The sequence below is a fragment of the Ictidomys tridecemlineatus genome, chromosome 2 (genome assembly GCF_052094955.1).
Source record: "Ictidomys tridecemlineatus isolate mIctTri1 chromosome 2, mIctTri1.hap1, whole genome shotgun sequence".
In the NCBI taxonomy this organism is placed as follows: domain Eukaryota; kingdom Metazoa; phylum Chordata; class Mammalia; order Rodentia; family Sciuridae; genus Ictidomys; species Ictidomys tridecemlineatus.
This window is the reverse complement of record NC_135478.1, coordinates 229,865,430-229,880,655: the sequence shown is the minus strand read 5'-3', so window position 1 is coordinate 229,880,655 and position 15,226 is coordinate 229,865,430. Positions and strand designations below refer to the sequence as shown.

The 15,226-nt window shown below is 54.5% G+C and overlaps 1 long non-coding RNA gene across 1 annotated transcript; it reads right to left on the bottom strand.

The window, feature by feature from the left end:
• Positions 1 to 1,782: 1,782 nt before the first annotated feature.
• On the bottom strand, positions 1,783 to 4,004 carry LOC144375516 (uncharacterized). Its single transcript, XR_013435557.1, has 2 exons — positions 3,128 to 4,004; positions 1,783 to 2,641 (listed from the first exon to the last, which is right to left on the bottom strand). It is a non-coding gene; the product is annotated as an uncharacterized LOC144375516 (long non-coding RNA).
• Between the last annotated feature and the right edge of the window lie 11,222 nt (positions 4,005 to 15,226).

Genomic DNA, 15,226 nt, shown 5'->3' with positions numbered 1-15,226 from the left:
GTCTGGGAAGGATGGCATGGTGTCCAGTGGACTCTCTTGGTGTCTCTGGGTGCATGCTGGGTATCTGTTGGTGTCTGGGTAGGATGGCATGGTGTGCAGTGGGCTCTCTTGTGTCTGTGGGTGCATGTTGGGTATCTGTTGGTGTCTGGGTAGCAGGGCATGGTGTGCAGTGGGCTCTCTTGTGTCTGGGGGTGCATGTTGGGTATCTGTTGGTGTCTGGGTAGCAGGGCATGGTGTGCAGTGGGCTCTCTTGTGTCTGTGGGTGTATGTTGGGTATCTGTTGGTGTCTGGGTAGCAGGGCATGGTGTGCAGTGGACTCTCTTGGTGTCTGTGGGTGCATGTTGGGTATCTGTTGGTGTCTGGGTAGCAGGGCATGGTGTGCAGTGGGCTCTCTTGGTGTCTGTGGGTGCATGTTGGGTATCTGTTGGTGTCTGGGTAGCAGGGCATGTTGTCTAGTGGGCTCTCTTGTGTCTGTGGGTGCATGTTGGGTATCTGTTGGTGTCTGGGTAGCAGGGCATGGTGTGCAGTGGACTCTCTTGGTGTCTGTGGGTGCATATTGGGTATCTGTTGGTGTCTGGGTAGGATGGCATGGTGTCTACTGGACTCTCTTGGTGTCTGTGGGTGCATGTTGGGTATCTGTTGGTGTCTGGGTAGCAGGGCATGGTGTCTACTGGACTCTCTTGGTGTCTGTGGGTGCATGTTGGGTATCTGTTGGTGTCTGGGTAGCAGGGCATGGTGTCTACTGGACTCTCTTGGTGTCTGTGGGTGCATGTTGGGTATCTGTTGGTGTCTGGGAAGGATGGCATGGTGTCCAGTGGACTCTCTTGGTGTCTCTGGGTGCATGTTGGGTATCTGTTGGTGTCTGGGTAGGATGGCATGGTGTGCAGTGGGCTCTCTTGTGTCTGTGGGTGCATGTTGGGTATCTGTTGGTGTCTGGGTAGCAGGGCATGGTGTGCAGTGGGCTCTCTTGTGTCTGTGGGTGCATGTTGGGTATCTGTTGGTGTCTGGGTAGGATGGCATGGTGTGCAGTGGACTCTCTTGTGTCGGTGGGTGTGTTGGACATCTGATGGCATCTGTGATATCTGGGTACTACCTGAAGGTGTCTGATGGGCTCCGTTGGTGTCTGTGGGTATACATTTGGTCTATGAGCAGTATCTGATTGTGTCTGATGGGCTCTGGTGGTGTCTGGGTACCTGCTTGGTATCTGATGGCATCTGCTAGTATTTCTTGGTTTCCATTAGTAAGGGGCTCTTGGCGCTGACTCGGCCTGTGATGTGTACCATGTGGGTGGGGGGCCTTGGTGATGGACATCTTTTGTGAGGGTTCCTGGAGCTTTCTTTTGACTGGATTGACAGCTGCTGGTGGCAGTGTTTACAGCTGCTGAAATGGAGCTGTCTTGTGGGTGTTCTGTACAGGAAACATCAGTGAGCGACAGACTGAGCCAGCAGGTCTGGGTTCCAGTGCTGGTTTCGTCACACTCCTGGTCACTTGACCATGAGAGAAACTACTTCACACAATTTTAAGCAAGTTTTTGGAAGACCTACTTTGTTATTTTCTGAGACAAACAAATATCAAAGAGACAATATCTTTCTGCAGGAAACTCATAATGTGACTGGAGACATAAGTGGCCAGCAGCCACTCAGGTGGTGGCCAGTGGCATCTAGAGGAACAACAGCAGAACACACAGGTCGGTGGGTGACGTTTGGAGTGATCAAGGCCAGGAAGCGTTTGGGACCCACAGAATAGCAGGTGACTGATCTCAACTGGAAGGTTTGTGAAAAGTCTCGTGGGGGAGAAGACCCTGCTGGGTACAGGGCAGAGATAAGGGGGCCACACCTCCGAATCTCCAGGCCCAGTCTCCAAGCTGTTTCAATGCACGTCTGCACACTGAGAGGACTGGCGGGTTCTGGGGTGTAGGGGACCCCAGGGTGTTCTGCTCCCGGCAGGATTTCAGGGAACCTTTGGGGCTAAATCAAATAAGACTCAGCCACAGAGAGCCTGAAACTGGGAAGACCGTGAGTGCGGGTGCTGTGGCTGGGTCTCCTCTGCAAGCCCAGCAGCCCACAAACTCCCTGGAACGTGGCATCCATTTCAGATTGTGGGTCCCTCCTATAATGCATAGTCTATTTTTTTTTAATTAAAAATAAAGCACAAACATAGATATTTGGAAATTTAACCTGAAAATACAGCAACTTGCTTTAAAATCAGTGCAGACCATGTGCACTGACTTTTGAGAGACCATGAAACAACGACGCAGCCCAATATACAAAGAAAGCCCCTCTGTGAGGTGCTTCAATTGCTTTGGTGTCCACAGGGCCTCTGAGCTTGATGACCCGAGCTATCCTGGAGTCTCGTCTCCCAAGTGACGTTTGGTGATCGATGCACAGGCGTGGGAACTCCTGGTGGCATTCTGGGGAGCTGGCTTTATCAGACATGGGAGCCTTTGTCACCCAGGCTCTGAAGCTGTCAGGTGAGGAGGAGTTCACGGGTACTTAATCCAAGCACTCAGCTACCCTGTTCTGCCTCCTTACTTCTTTCTTGGATTCAAGTCTACGACAGACGGACTCCCAGGCTCAGATGCAGCTGACACTGGACGAGTGCTGGCCCTCGGACTCACGTGTGCGGGGCAGCGGTCAACACCCTGTTTTACAGAGAACAACGGGGTCAGGTGGAGCAGCCGGTGAGACGGTGGGACGCGAGCCCCTGCGTCAGGCCCTCTTCCCTGGCAGCTGGGTGCCCCTTTGTCACCGGTGGCCGTCAGCTTTGCCTGGCGGGGACCATTGCCCCGAGAAGCCCAGCTTCAAGGAGGACGGCTTGGCTCTGGTCTCAGTGCAGGTTGGTGGCTCCGTCGCTCTGGGCCTGAGGCAGAGCATCTGGCCGAGGACATGGCAGAGGAAGGTGCTCGGCTCCTGGCACCCAGGAAGGATGGAGGCAGGGAGGGAGGAGGATGGGGAGGGGGAGGGGGAGGGGGAGGAGGGAGCACACGAGGAGCAGGGGGATTCCTGAGCGCTCCCAGGCACACCCCCAGTGACCCACCTTCCGCCAGTCCATTCAGCCGTCAGGGATTAAGCCACCCATGAGGTCGGACCCTCTGATCTAATCCCACCCCCAAGGCCCGCCTCTGGACCTGGCTGCACGGGGACGTGGTCTTCACACCATCCTTTGGGAACGTTCTTGGTCCAGAACCCGGCGCCCCTTCCCTCATGGGCAGCTCTCATGCACCTTCCTGCTGCTCATATGAAGACTCCTCTTCCTCCAGGAGCCTCTGGGGCCTCCAGGGGACGCTGGGGTGATGCACCGTCTCCTGTGGACGTCAGTGTTCTCCAAGGTCATCTGAGACCCCCGGGACCCCGGGCCCCTGCAGACGACCCGCAGGATGAAGACTACTTTTATAAAGTGCTGGACACTCCTTGCCTCTCCGGCAGTGGTGAAAAGGCTGCCCCTGGCACCAGTCACAGTGGACCGCAGAGTGTTGGCCACAGAGCGGGGTGCGCAGTCACGGCCTTTGACACTGTCACACTCATCCAGGGAAACAAACCCACAGAAATACCAGTTGCACTAGAAATTGTTTTGACAAAGCAGTGACGCTGTTGAGTGTCTTGGGTGGCAACCCCAGAGTGCCCACCCTTCTCACGCCGTGTGGGTCACGGGGAGTAGCCCGGGCCCCGGCTGCAGCTCCCGTGACGGTTGCTGAGTAAAGCCCCTGGGGACCGAGTTTCAGGGCTGGCCTTCACGCTGCCTCCAGTTGGCCGCAGAGCCAGCCGCACGCTGTGCTCACTCAGAATCCAATATCTGTTGATTGCTTTTCTCTAAACAAGCGGAGTGAGCCTTCACGGCAAGGACAGCAGCGGGAGGCGCTTATTGCCAGTAATGAAATCCAACCTTCCAGGGGAAAGCCAGAATTTGGGGAAATGTGATTTGCTGCCATGAACTTGACAGCTCTCCAATGCTAAGAGACACTTCTGATGCCGTCAGTGGAGATATTATTATATAATAAGAGAAGACATTCAGAAGACCTTCACAACTCAGTAGATAAGCGAAAATGTGCAAGGTCACAAAATCATGGTGGGTCAAAGGCCATTGAAGTTAGATAAGGGACCAAGAGACTTCATTGAAATAGTTTCACGTGCAACTGATTTTTTTTTTTTTTTGTACCAGGGATTGGAGGCAGGAGGATCACAAGTGTGAGGCCAGCCCCAGCAACTTAGCTCTTTTCATTTTTTGCTTTGAGACAGGGTCTAGCTAAGTTGCTGAGGCTGGTCTCACACTTGTGATCCTCCTGCCTCCAACTCCCGAGTCACTGGGATTACAGGAGTAGCTACATTGCAATTGATCTTTAAAAACTGATTGCTTATTTCACCTAGCCTGATAGTCTCCAGATCCATCCATTTACTGGCAAATGTCACAGAGTCATTCTTCTTTGTGGCCAAGTAATATTCCATTGTGTGTGTGTGTACCATATTTTTTTTATTCATTCATCTGTTGAAGAGCGCCTGGGATAGCTCCATAGCTTAGTTATTGGGAATTGTGACCCACAATAAGGGGGAAAAGGGGAGAATAGAAGTTCAGTGGATCAGACAAGGGGAATGAGAGGAAGGGAGGGGGACAGGAGAAGGAGCCACAGTGGATGGACCGACATCACTTTCCTGTGTACATCTCACCATTGGGTGCACCCACAAGACGGGGCCCTAACTGGAGTAAGATGCACTCCGTGCTGGTATGATTACACCAAAATGGATTCTACTGTCATGTACCCGTGAAAAGAGCCATGAAGTTTACAGAACGACCACTTGTCAAAGGAAAGAGCCCGTGACGGTCTGGAGAGGCCATGAAGGACGGAGTGTGCCCCGACACACCCTCAGAAGCTGCAAACACCGTGACTGGGAACACACAGGGCCCGCCTCACCATGGAGCACCGCGGGTCAGCTCCACAGCACCCCGTGACAGGCTGCCCCGGGACCAGCTCACCACGGCCGCCCAGCCTTGCCCAGGAAAAGATCAAACTCAGAATTCTAAGGCCGGTTTCCACTGAATGCACATCACGTTCTCACCATCATAATATAAAGTAAAAAAAAATCCCCCGTTGAACCTTCTTCCGTCAGGGACCCTCTGTACAGGCCCGGGAGCGGCTCGGCTCTCGCACAGACCTCAGCCAAAACACTGCATCCCAGAGCCGGAGTGTGCAGGCACCCTGGGGCCCAGCCGTCCGCCCGGCACACACAGGGGCTTCGTGAAAATGCAGACAGTGCCGCTCTTCCTGATAACTTTCATTTTGTTCCAGAAATGTAACTCTTGCCAAAAGAATTCTATTTAAAAATAAACGTAAAGAAAATATTTTACACGAACATTTAGAATAAATATACCAGTATAGTTCAAATTCTGTTTAAATTTGTCACGTAGTAAATATTCTTCACAGCCCCCGTCCGTGCCAGCTCTCTGGGTCCTTCAGTGTTCCATCTTTCAGGTGGCCCTGAGCTCCAGGTGCCTGGCTTGGGGTGCTCTGGGAAGCCCTTGCTTTCCCACGCCCCTGTACCGCGCCCCAGCAGCCTACCTTGGCTGCACACGGCTCTCTGCTTGCAGAGCAGGCTCGGACGGCCGCAGCACGTCACGGTAGACACGTGTCTAGGTCCTGGCTTAGTTTCTGGGACGTACCTGGGACTCTCTCCTTGCTCATCATTCCTCTTCCTGTGGCATCTGTGGTTCAAGGAAGAATAGTGTCCCTGCATCTAATTCCCTTGGCTTTTGTTCTTTCAACTGGCTCCCTTGAAATATCAGGCAATAGAGCAAAGTTTGCATTGATCAAAAAACCTCTCTACCTCAGGAAACAATACGTGGCGGGGTTTTCTCTTTGACGTAGACACGTACTTTGTCTCTGACACTTTTAAAAGGGTCTATGAGATCAAAGATCTTCATGCAACACCTGTTCCAACACTGTTCTCAATGGCTATTGACCCATTCTTTGAGATTTTTATTTTGCGCAGGTGCTTTTTTCCAGTGAGATTATAGCATTAAACTGAACAAAACCCAGCGTCTGTGTGTTCATGTGGACGGAGATACACACACACACATAAGCACACAGCTTTTTAAACACATTTCTAGAAATATTAGAATTAAATCCCCGGCTGCTACCACGCTGAGTTATAAATGCTCTTTTGATAATCTTCTATTAACAGTAAACTAAATAACTCTGAGGGATTATTGCAAAAAAAAAAAAGGAAACAAATACATAAAGAAATGTCTGCGTGGCACGAGAAATGCACCTGGGCATCTGACTTGATCCTTTTACACATATAATCAAAGAAAAAACATCTTAAAATGTTTAATTCAGATTTATTTTAACTGGTCCATAAAACCATAAAAAATGTACATATTACTGGGGTACATGTGATTTTGACCATGCCTACATTGCATAATGTTTAAACCAGGTTAAACATGCATCTCCTCAAATGCAGAACATTTCTTTATGATGAAATATCAAAAAGACTTGCTTTTAGCATAGACAACTCCCTCCTTGTCCACGGTCACCCTGCTGTGCCACCTATGCCAGAGCAGGCTCCTCCTATCTGACTTGCCCCCACTGGTCAGCCTCCCTGGCCTCCCTCCCTGGCCTCCCTCCCTTGCCTCCTTGGCCTCCAAAACCACCATTCTACTCTCCACTTCCATGAGACTGACCGTCAGGTCCACCCTGGGGATCATTCGGCCTCTGCCTCTGGCTGGCTTAATTCCTTTAGCACCATGGTCTCCATTTCCATCCACACCGCGTGTTGACAGGATCCCGTTCTTCCCTGTGGCTGGAGAGTCTGCGTGGTGTACGTGGACCGCATCTGCCTTGTCCTCCTCCAGGGATGGACGCCGGCCTGCTCGCGTCTGGTGTGGTGAGCGGTGCTGCCACCCTGCAGTGCAGGTGTCTCCCTCGGGGGCACAGGGCCCGGCTGGGGGATTGCAGATGGCAGGGCAGCTCCCCTGGATGTCCTCAGGAATCACCAGGGAGACCAGCTCTAAACCACCATGAAACACCCGCTTACTCAGTGAGGACCCTTGTTATCACAAAGGCCAGGAGCGCTGACCGGGGGAGGGGGAAGAGAGCCCGCTCTCACAGGTGGGCACCAATCAGGGCGGCCGAGTGGAGGACCATGAGGAGTGCTGGCTGACCACTCCTGATGCCCTTGGAGGGCCTCTACGACAGAAAGGTCCACTAGGTCAGTTCTGGGCACCAAGAGCCCACACGTGCAGCCCGCCAGCACACGGCCACGCGCCGCTTCAACCCCGGCCCCCCCAGCAGCAGCCCTGAGCCTCTGTCGGAGGAGAGCCCGTCGCCCAGCGGACACAGCAACACCCTGTCCCCAGCCTCTGAGGCGATGGGGCCTTGACTTGAAGGTCGGAGTCTGCTGGCCCTGGAGCCTTCTGAATTGAATGCTGATGTCTGCTTCCATGTGTATTGTTTCTTCTTCTTCCGCCCCTTCTCCTTCTTCTCCCCCCCTCCCCCTCCCCCCTCCGCCCTTTTTTGGTGGGATGATGAAATTAGACCATTTGTTGAAGTTTTGAAGGGTCCCCGGCTCAGAAACTCTGTCGAGTCGCATGATCCCGTGGCGCCGCGTGAACCTGACGCAGCGTGTGTAGGACCCAGCGTAACTTTGTCAAGAAGCTGTGCGGCTGCCTCAGCCCCCTGCGCCTGTGTCTGGAGAGTGACACTGAGCTGATCCTGCCACTGTGCCTGTGTTGAAGCAGAGTCACTTTCCACACAGTTTTTGGAAAACAAAGATTTAAGTTCACTTATTAGAGTTAGATAGGTGGTATTCCCGACCTCAAATCAACGATCAGTGTCTACTGTGTGTAAACAACTACCATTTCTTTTTGTGCCGATTTGTGAACACACGCGTGCACACGCTCAGACACACACAGACACAGAGCCCCTGCCCTGTCATCTGGAAGCCCATTTCCAGGTGGCTCAGTGGGGAGCCTGTCCATCTCCAGGGCAGGGGGCTGCACAGGAACCGAGAGCTGCCACACTGCGCCAGATGCCGATCCCCTCAGTGGCGCGCGGTGGCTGTGGTGCGCACGAGGAAGCAGAAGGGACCCTGGGCCGTGCCGCGTGCCACCTGGGCTGTGTGTGAGGGAGCTCTGCCCCCCCCCCCCCCAGCGCCCCTAGGAGGTGGAGGAGGGCAGCGGCGTGCCCGTCTAGGCTGCCCAGAGGGAGTCCAGCCTGCCTTCGGTGTCAGGCTGCGCTGGTGACTCCACTTGATGGTCACCTAGGTCCTGCTGCGCCCTGTGGATTTCAGGGTCGGCACCAGAGGCCGAGAGCACCCCCTCTCTCCCAGCCTCCACGGCTCCCTGCTGGGCGAGGCCTGCTCTCCAGTAAGTTCTAGCCTCACCCCCAACAGAAACGCTGATGTTGAAGCCCAGCGGGGAAGAGTGTCCTGGTAGCCCCCGTGTCCCCTGCAGAGGCTCTACCATCCTGAACACCCCGGAATACGCACATTGAAGGGTCACAAGAAGAGTTTCCCTGCACCCACTCACCCTCCCCCAAAAGGGGCACAGCGTGGTGCCACAAGAAAGCTGTTCCAGGTGCTCAAGGGGCTGCTTCTTTCTCCCCCACCCGGGACACTGAGGGGACTGGACGGCTCAGTACCTGGTGCAGCCAGAAGCAGGGAAAAGGCGCAGGGCTCACAGCAGCTGGGTGTGGAACTCCACAGAGGCCTGCGGCTTCTACTGGTTGTCTCATGGACTCCACCCAGAGGCCTGCCGTGGTCCATGCAGTGCATGTCACCTGTCACCTGTGGCTCTCCCTCCAAGCAGCCAGCATGCCCCCAGCGTTCCACGTGCCTCTCCCCACAGCCCTCGGAGCTGACGACCTGCGGTTCCTGCAGACGGCATGCGTGAGTCTCGGTGGACCATGCACCAGCACAGGTAGGCGGCCAGGCTATCTCTGGCGGGGGGGGGGGGGGGGCGGGTGGAGGCTTACTAGCTCGAACACTGAGGTGCTGCACTATGGAAAAGTAACTGGGTTCTTAGCCGCTGGCTTGGCTGATGAGGAAAATAATGCATGAGCAAAACAAGACGTTCAAAAACCACACCGAGACCACAAAAAGAACCAAAGAGAAACTCTGGAAGTGAAGAGTAGAATAAACTGAATGAAAAAATGTAATATCAAGAGACTTGTCCTATGCAAAAAGGCACCCATAAGATGATCCATAGATTTTTCAAAAGAAACCTGGAAGGCCAGGAGCGAGTGGAATGATGTGATCCGTGTCTGTGGTGGGGGGAGCCGTCCTTCAGAGATGAAGGGAAGATAAGGGTTTTCACAGACGAGCTGAGAAGGTCATCAACACTGGCCTCACCTTACAAGAGATTGTAGAAAGGATTCTTAAGGTTGAAATGAAAGGATTAGTAAGATGAAGACTTATGAAAGTACAAAACTCACTGGTAAAGGTAAGGGTAGAGTCAAACTCAGAATGCTCTATTACTACAATGATCATGTTGATAACTGTGACCACATGATTTATTAATGGATAAATACAACAAAATATGTAAATTGAGACATCAATAACATAAAAGTCTTGGTGAAAGAGAAGTAAAATCATAAGGCTTTGTATGTGACCAGAGTTATCAGCCTAAAAAATAGACTGTTATAGCCATAGGATATTTTATGTTAACCTTATAGTAGCTACAAAGAAAGAGTCTGCAAGAGATATAAGAGATAAAGGAATCAAAGCATATGTCACAAAGGAAGTCCTCAAAAAAGGAGGAAAGAAACAAAGGATCTGCAAACATTCAGAAAACAATAGCCTGGGATGGTAAGTCCTCATTTAACAATAAGTACTTTAAATATAAATGGATTAAATTCTTCAATCAAAAGACACAGAGTATCTGAATGATCAAAGCAAAACCCAAACAAGATCAAACAATGTGCCCCCTTCCAGAGACTCACTCAGCTTTAAAGACACAGACGCTGAAGGTGAAGGGGTGGAAGAAGCTAGTCCTGGGGGTGGCGACCGTTCACAGTCACGTTGGACAAACTGGCTCTGAGTCAAAAGCCATCACAGGAGCCCGAGACGGCTGCTGTGCAAAGATGGAGGGATCGACTCATCAAGAGTGACGTCACAGTTCTAGATATATGCCTTCCGTCACGGAGCTCCTGAACAGGAAAGCAGAAACCCAGGGAGAAGCGGCAGCCGCACAGTGATACAGAGGTCTTAATACCTGCAGTCAGCACAGAGAGCTGTTCAGACAGAAACTGAACAGCACTGTGGTCCCCTGGGCCTCCCAGACACAGAGGACAACGGCAGGAGTGGGCACCGGGTCGTCCAGGACGGAGCGCAGGTCGGGCCACATTGCATCTTGCTGAACACAGTGGTATGAAGTGAATATTGTAATCCCGGAAATAAGTATCGGAATATTGGAAAGTTAATACAAAGGTCAAGATTAATCAACACATTCTTGGATAAATAATAGGTCAAAGAAGAAATTCAAAGGGAAATTTTAAAAATAACTTGAGGGAGATAAATATGAAAACACACACACAGTTTGGACATGACCCCAAAGCACAGACAACAGACAAAGTAGACAAGTAGGATTTTTATCAAGCCGGAAAAGCTTCTGTACAGCCAGAGAAACAGGAAAGGGAAGACACAACCCGTGGAATCTGAAAAACACCTTCATATGTGATGAGCTCTCAGCATCCAAGACGCACGAGGACCTCTAACCAGTAGCAAAACCAGGTCAGACAAATAACCCAATTAAATAATGGTCCGAGCACTTGAATAGATATTTCTCCAAAGACACCTATGAACAGTCATAAGAAACTCTACCCCGCATCGCTAGTGATCAGGGATCAAACCACAATGACACACCAAGTCACCCTGTTAGAAAGGCTCCTACCAAAAAGGCCGGATGCGAGAGAGGGGAGGTGTGTGCTGTTGGACGTGAACGTGGGCACGGCTTGGAGGATCTTCAACACATGCTGCACGTGTCAGCACTGTCCTGTGTCCACTGAAGGAAAGGAAGTCAGGACGTGGAGGAGGCAGCTGCGCTCCCCTGCTGACTGTGGCACTGTTCACAGTGGGTGGCAGGGTGGAGGAAGGGTGACCTGTGCAGACCACGGAGCACCATCCGGCCTTCACCGGGAAGGGAATCCCACCATTTGCAAAGACCAAGTAGACACAGCAAGGCAGATCCTCTCCCTCCCTGTGTGCAGGATCCCTACTCGCTGAGCTCCGAGGCGCAGAGCAGTGGTTGCCAGGTGGGGCCGGGAGAAGGGCCGTGTGGCTGAAGTGCAGGAGGCTCAGGTGTGCAGGCCAGTAGTGCAGGCCTGGTGCTCGGCTCGGGGATCTCCGGGATTCCTAGCTCCAACAGCACTCCTGACGCTGGACACATCTTAGCTTCTCACAGATAAGGAGAGGGTGACTACGTAAGGCTGCAGACGCATGGACTGATGGAGCCCATTACACAGGGCACATCGATTTACACCTCAAACAGGAACAGTTTTAGTTGGCAATGAACACCTCGCACAGCTGGAAAAAGTCGTGTTTTAGAGTCCACCTAGTTATGAAAATGAAGGAGTGCGTGGAAAGACGCCCTGGGTTTCCGGCAGCCCAGGCTAGTGAGATCCGCCCCCACCAGCCGGCAGCAGCAGCTCCTCAGGAGGTGGAATCTCGGTCCCACCCCTGGGCCAGCCAGTGAGGGCACAGCAGTGTCCCGTGGGGAGGCTGCCCCTTCACTTGGATGGCAGAGGAGGAGACTTCACGTGTCTTGGGATGGAAGGAGAGATTCATCAAACGGCTCCAGCTGATCAACAAACAGCACACTTCCGAAGGAGAGGGCGGAGAGTGTAGGCGGTTTCCAGGGGGGAGCCGGCTGCCTCTCCTCTCCCAGGGCTGGAGCCTGGCTGTCGGATCAGGCTGAACGCAGGACGGGCAGCTGGCTGGAGCCACCTTGGTGCCACTTGGCATTGCACACGTGCTGCTCCTTCTCCTCAACGGGCTGCGGACAGCGTGAGCTGTCCCTTCACCACCATGACAGTCTGGGCACACAGAAGGCGCAGGGGGGTGTGGCTGTGGGGCTGGTACAGCGGACCCTCCCGACTCAGCCCGCAGAACCCCGTGGGCCCCGTGTAGCGTGCCTGCCATGGAGGGGAAGGGGAGTCTCTCCGTGGCTGAGCCTGTAGGTCTCCTGATGTTGCAGACCCACCTCTTCTCGGCTCAAATCCTCCAGGTCAAGTCGGCTCTGTACTGAAGGAGCGAAGGAATCCTGAAGCTAAGGGACCTTCTCGACAGCCCAGGAGGATGGGTGGCGCGTGCTCACCTCAGGGGATCTGGCTCCGCTGCTGTCCTGCCTGTGGCCAGGCGCTGCTGAGACAGGGCAGTGGACGTGGGACAATGGACCCTGCGCTAGTGCATTCCTGCCTCCAGGCAGGGAGCACCAGAGAAAGGAGCCCGGGGGACCTCGGCTCGGGGGCGTGCTCCCCACTGGACTTGCTCACTCCAGCCCTCACCTTACCTTCTCAAGTGGCCTGTGACAACCAGCAGAGAAACTCACTCAATGTACAAATCAAAGTGAGCCCTGGGAAGCCCGGGGGGGTAGCAGACTGTTGGTTGCTGTGGGGAGCACTGTCGATTCCACCGTGATTCAAATGTGTTCCCTGGCTGCAGCCCCACCCCGGGAAAGCACGGTCCCCTCTTTCTCATCGCTCCCACAAGTAGATAAGGCATGCTGGGAAGGGACGGCCACCTCCCCGGTGGTCTCGCGGTCCCTCCTCTGCCCTCCTGGTGGGCGCCATCCCCAGGGCTGCTCCCACAGAGCAGTACTCGTCAGAACGCACTCGGCCTCCACGGTGCCCAGTACCCCTCGGGCTCGGCCCCGGGTGGGCTCTTCCTGGGCCCCCCGCACAGTGGGTGCAGGGAGGAGCATGCTCCTCTGAGGGACAGGAGGAGAGGGACTTACAGGGCAGAGCAAAGGGCGTCGGGCGTCGATAATGAGAACAAAGAAGGAGATAAGAGGAAGACACGGAAGGCCCCGGAAAGGGCAGGCGCAGCCGGCTCCCAGGGGTCCACGAGGACTCCTGATTTCACAGGCCTGACAGATAATCAGGCCTCATTATGCTGCGTGTCAGGGAGAGGCTAATATTTTCAGAGGGCAACTGCTTAAAAAACAATTTCTGTCACACCGCCTGCCCCTGCGCCGGGCGCGCCTGCCTCCGTGCCTCTCTGCTGATTTGGAAATAAATTATGCTGATTGCTCCCGATACGAGGGGAATCCATCATCGTTCCCCTTTGCATTCATCCGGCCACCCTGTAATTGTTCTGGGCCTCTCTGAGGAGCGGCCCTCTTCCTCTGGGGTGTTAATGAGACCTCAGCCCCCACCCCCTGCAGGCCCCTCGCCGGGCCCCGGTGGGGTGCCGGGACCCCCCACTCGCGAGGCCAAGCTGCCACTAAGATGCCTTCCTCCCGTGTGAGTGCCCCAGACGGGCTTCTGCCCGTGTCCCCTGGGCAGCCTGGCGGCCGAGGTGGCTCTCTGTTAGCACATTTATTGTTCCAGACGCTTTCCACTGTCAACGGTTTTGAGATGAAGAATTGAATCAAAACTAAGCCCTGCCCGGCCGAGCACCTGGCTTTTCCTTCAGGCCTGCTGTCTGGATAATAAATCAGCAGCAGGCACCTGTTTTACGGCCACCCCAGGTCCCTGAGCCGCAGAGTCTGAGGTGGGTGGCTGTAGATACCTTCTTCTTTCAGACCTTAAATCAGGGTGGGGTTTTAGGTCTCCAGCTGCTGAACACGTTTATCCCATTTAAAGACAAGAGTGATATGAACTAATAGAGAAGAAAGCACTTTGAAAACCAGGAAGTTCTAAGTGAACCTAACTGGGACTCAGGGGAACCGCGACCTTGGGTGGGGTGTGCACCCGGCACGGCTCTGGAGCAAGGCCCCACATCTTTCAAGAGATTCTCACGTGGCCTGTGGCCACTGAATAACCAGCAGATGATCTAACTCATGTATAAAACAAAGTGAACCCTGGGAATCCCCGGTGTGTGGCCGAGCTGGTGGTTGCTGCTCGAGTCCAGCAGCACTGCTGGCCACCAGGCGCCAGGGGGTGGGGTAGGCACTGTCGATTCCCCTTTAATCCAACGTGTTCTGATGATGTCTGAACTCCTACTGAGCCAGCGCCAGCACAGGGTCAGAACCCAGTTTCCCGGCTCTCAGTCCAGGACATTTGGCTGCAGCCTTCTTCTCTGACCCCTTAGAGACTGGACTCCAGAAGTCACTGGGGATCGTGCACGGGGTGAGCTTCAAGCCCGGGGCAGCTCCTGCGCTCTCCTGGCCCTCGCCTGGACTCTGGCGTGGTCATGGTCGGGCCTGCACCTTGTGCTTCTCGGTCACTCTCTCTGCAGCATTTAGCTGCTCGGGGCCGACAGGACCGACCTCGTCAGCCCAGGCCCCTCCCTCTAATGTGTGTGCAGGTTGTGGGTGGAAACTGCAAGGACCTCTCTCCGCAGAGCTGGGAGGCGCCGGTCCACGCACGGAGGGCGGTTCAGGGAAATAGTACAGGGAGCAGCTCTCCTGCCTGACTGGACTCGAGTCCAGCAGCACTGCTGGCCACCAGGCACCAGGGGTTTGGCTGGGCAGTGGCCCAGTGGCCCTGTTCCCTGAGTAGGAAAGGCACCGAGGTCACCAGAGGCAACACACAAATGTGGTGGACACTGGAGGGAGTCCCAGAACTCCGGGGGGGCCCAGACCCAGCAGGCGAGGACCCAGGAAGTGTGGAGGCACCTCCTCATGGCCACACGCCCCTTCCTCCTGCCTCTGTGCGTGTGCCTCGGGGCCCGCAGAGGACCGTCAGAGCTCATGCTTTCGTTGCACACCCGCCCCAGACCCACACGTTGCCCAGAGACCCCACCCCGTTCCCAGGCTGTGCCTAGAGGTCCAGGCTGCAGAGGACTCTCTGAGCTCCCAGACAGCCGATGGCCACTTCCTGCTCTTGCTGGACAGGAGGAGCTGGAAGCTGTCATCCGAGAAGGCACACAGCAGCGCTGGGATGCACGGTCCACGTGAGCCATCTTCAAGTCGGCCGAGCCCAGGGAGGAGACGTGTCGGAGAGGAAAGTGGGGCTCTGGAACTCTCTGAGGAGGCGCTGCTTCCTTGGACTTCGAGGGACACTCTGCCTTCAGTGCTGTGAGGCTCAGGAGGCCAGTGGGTCCGCCTGTCTCCTCCTGGGAGGGCCGGGTCTCACATT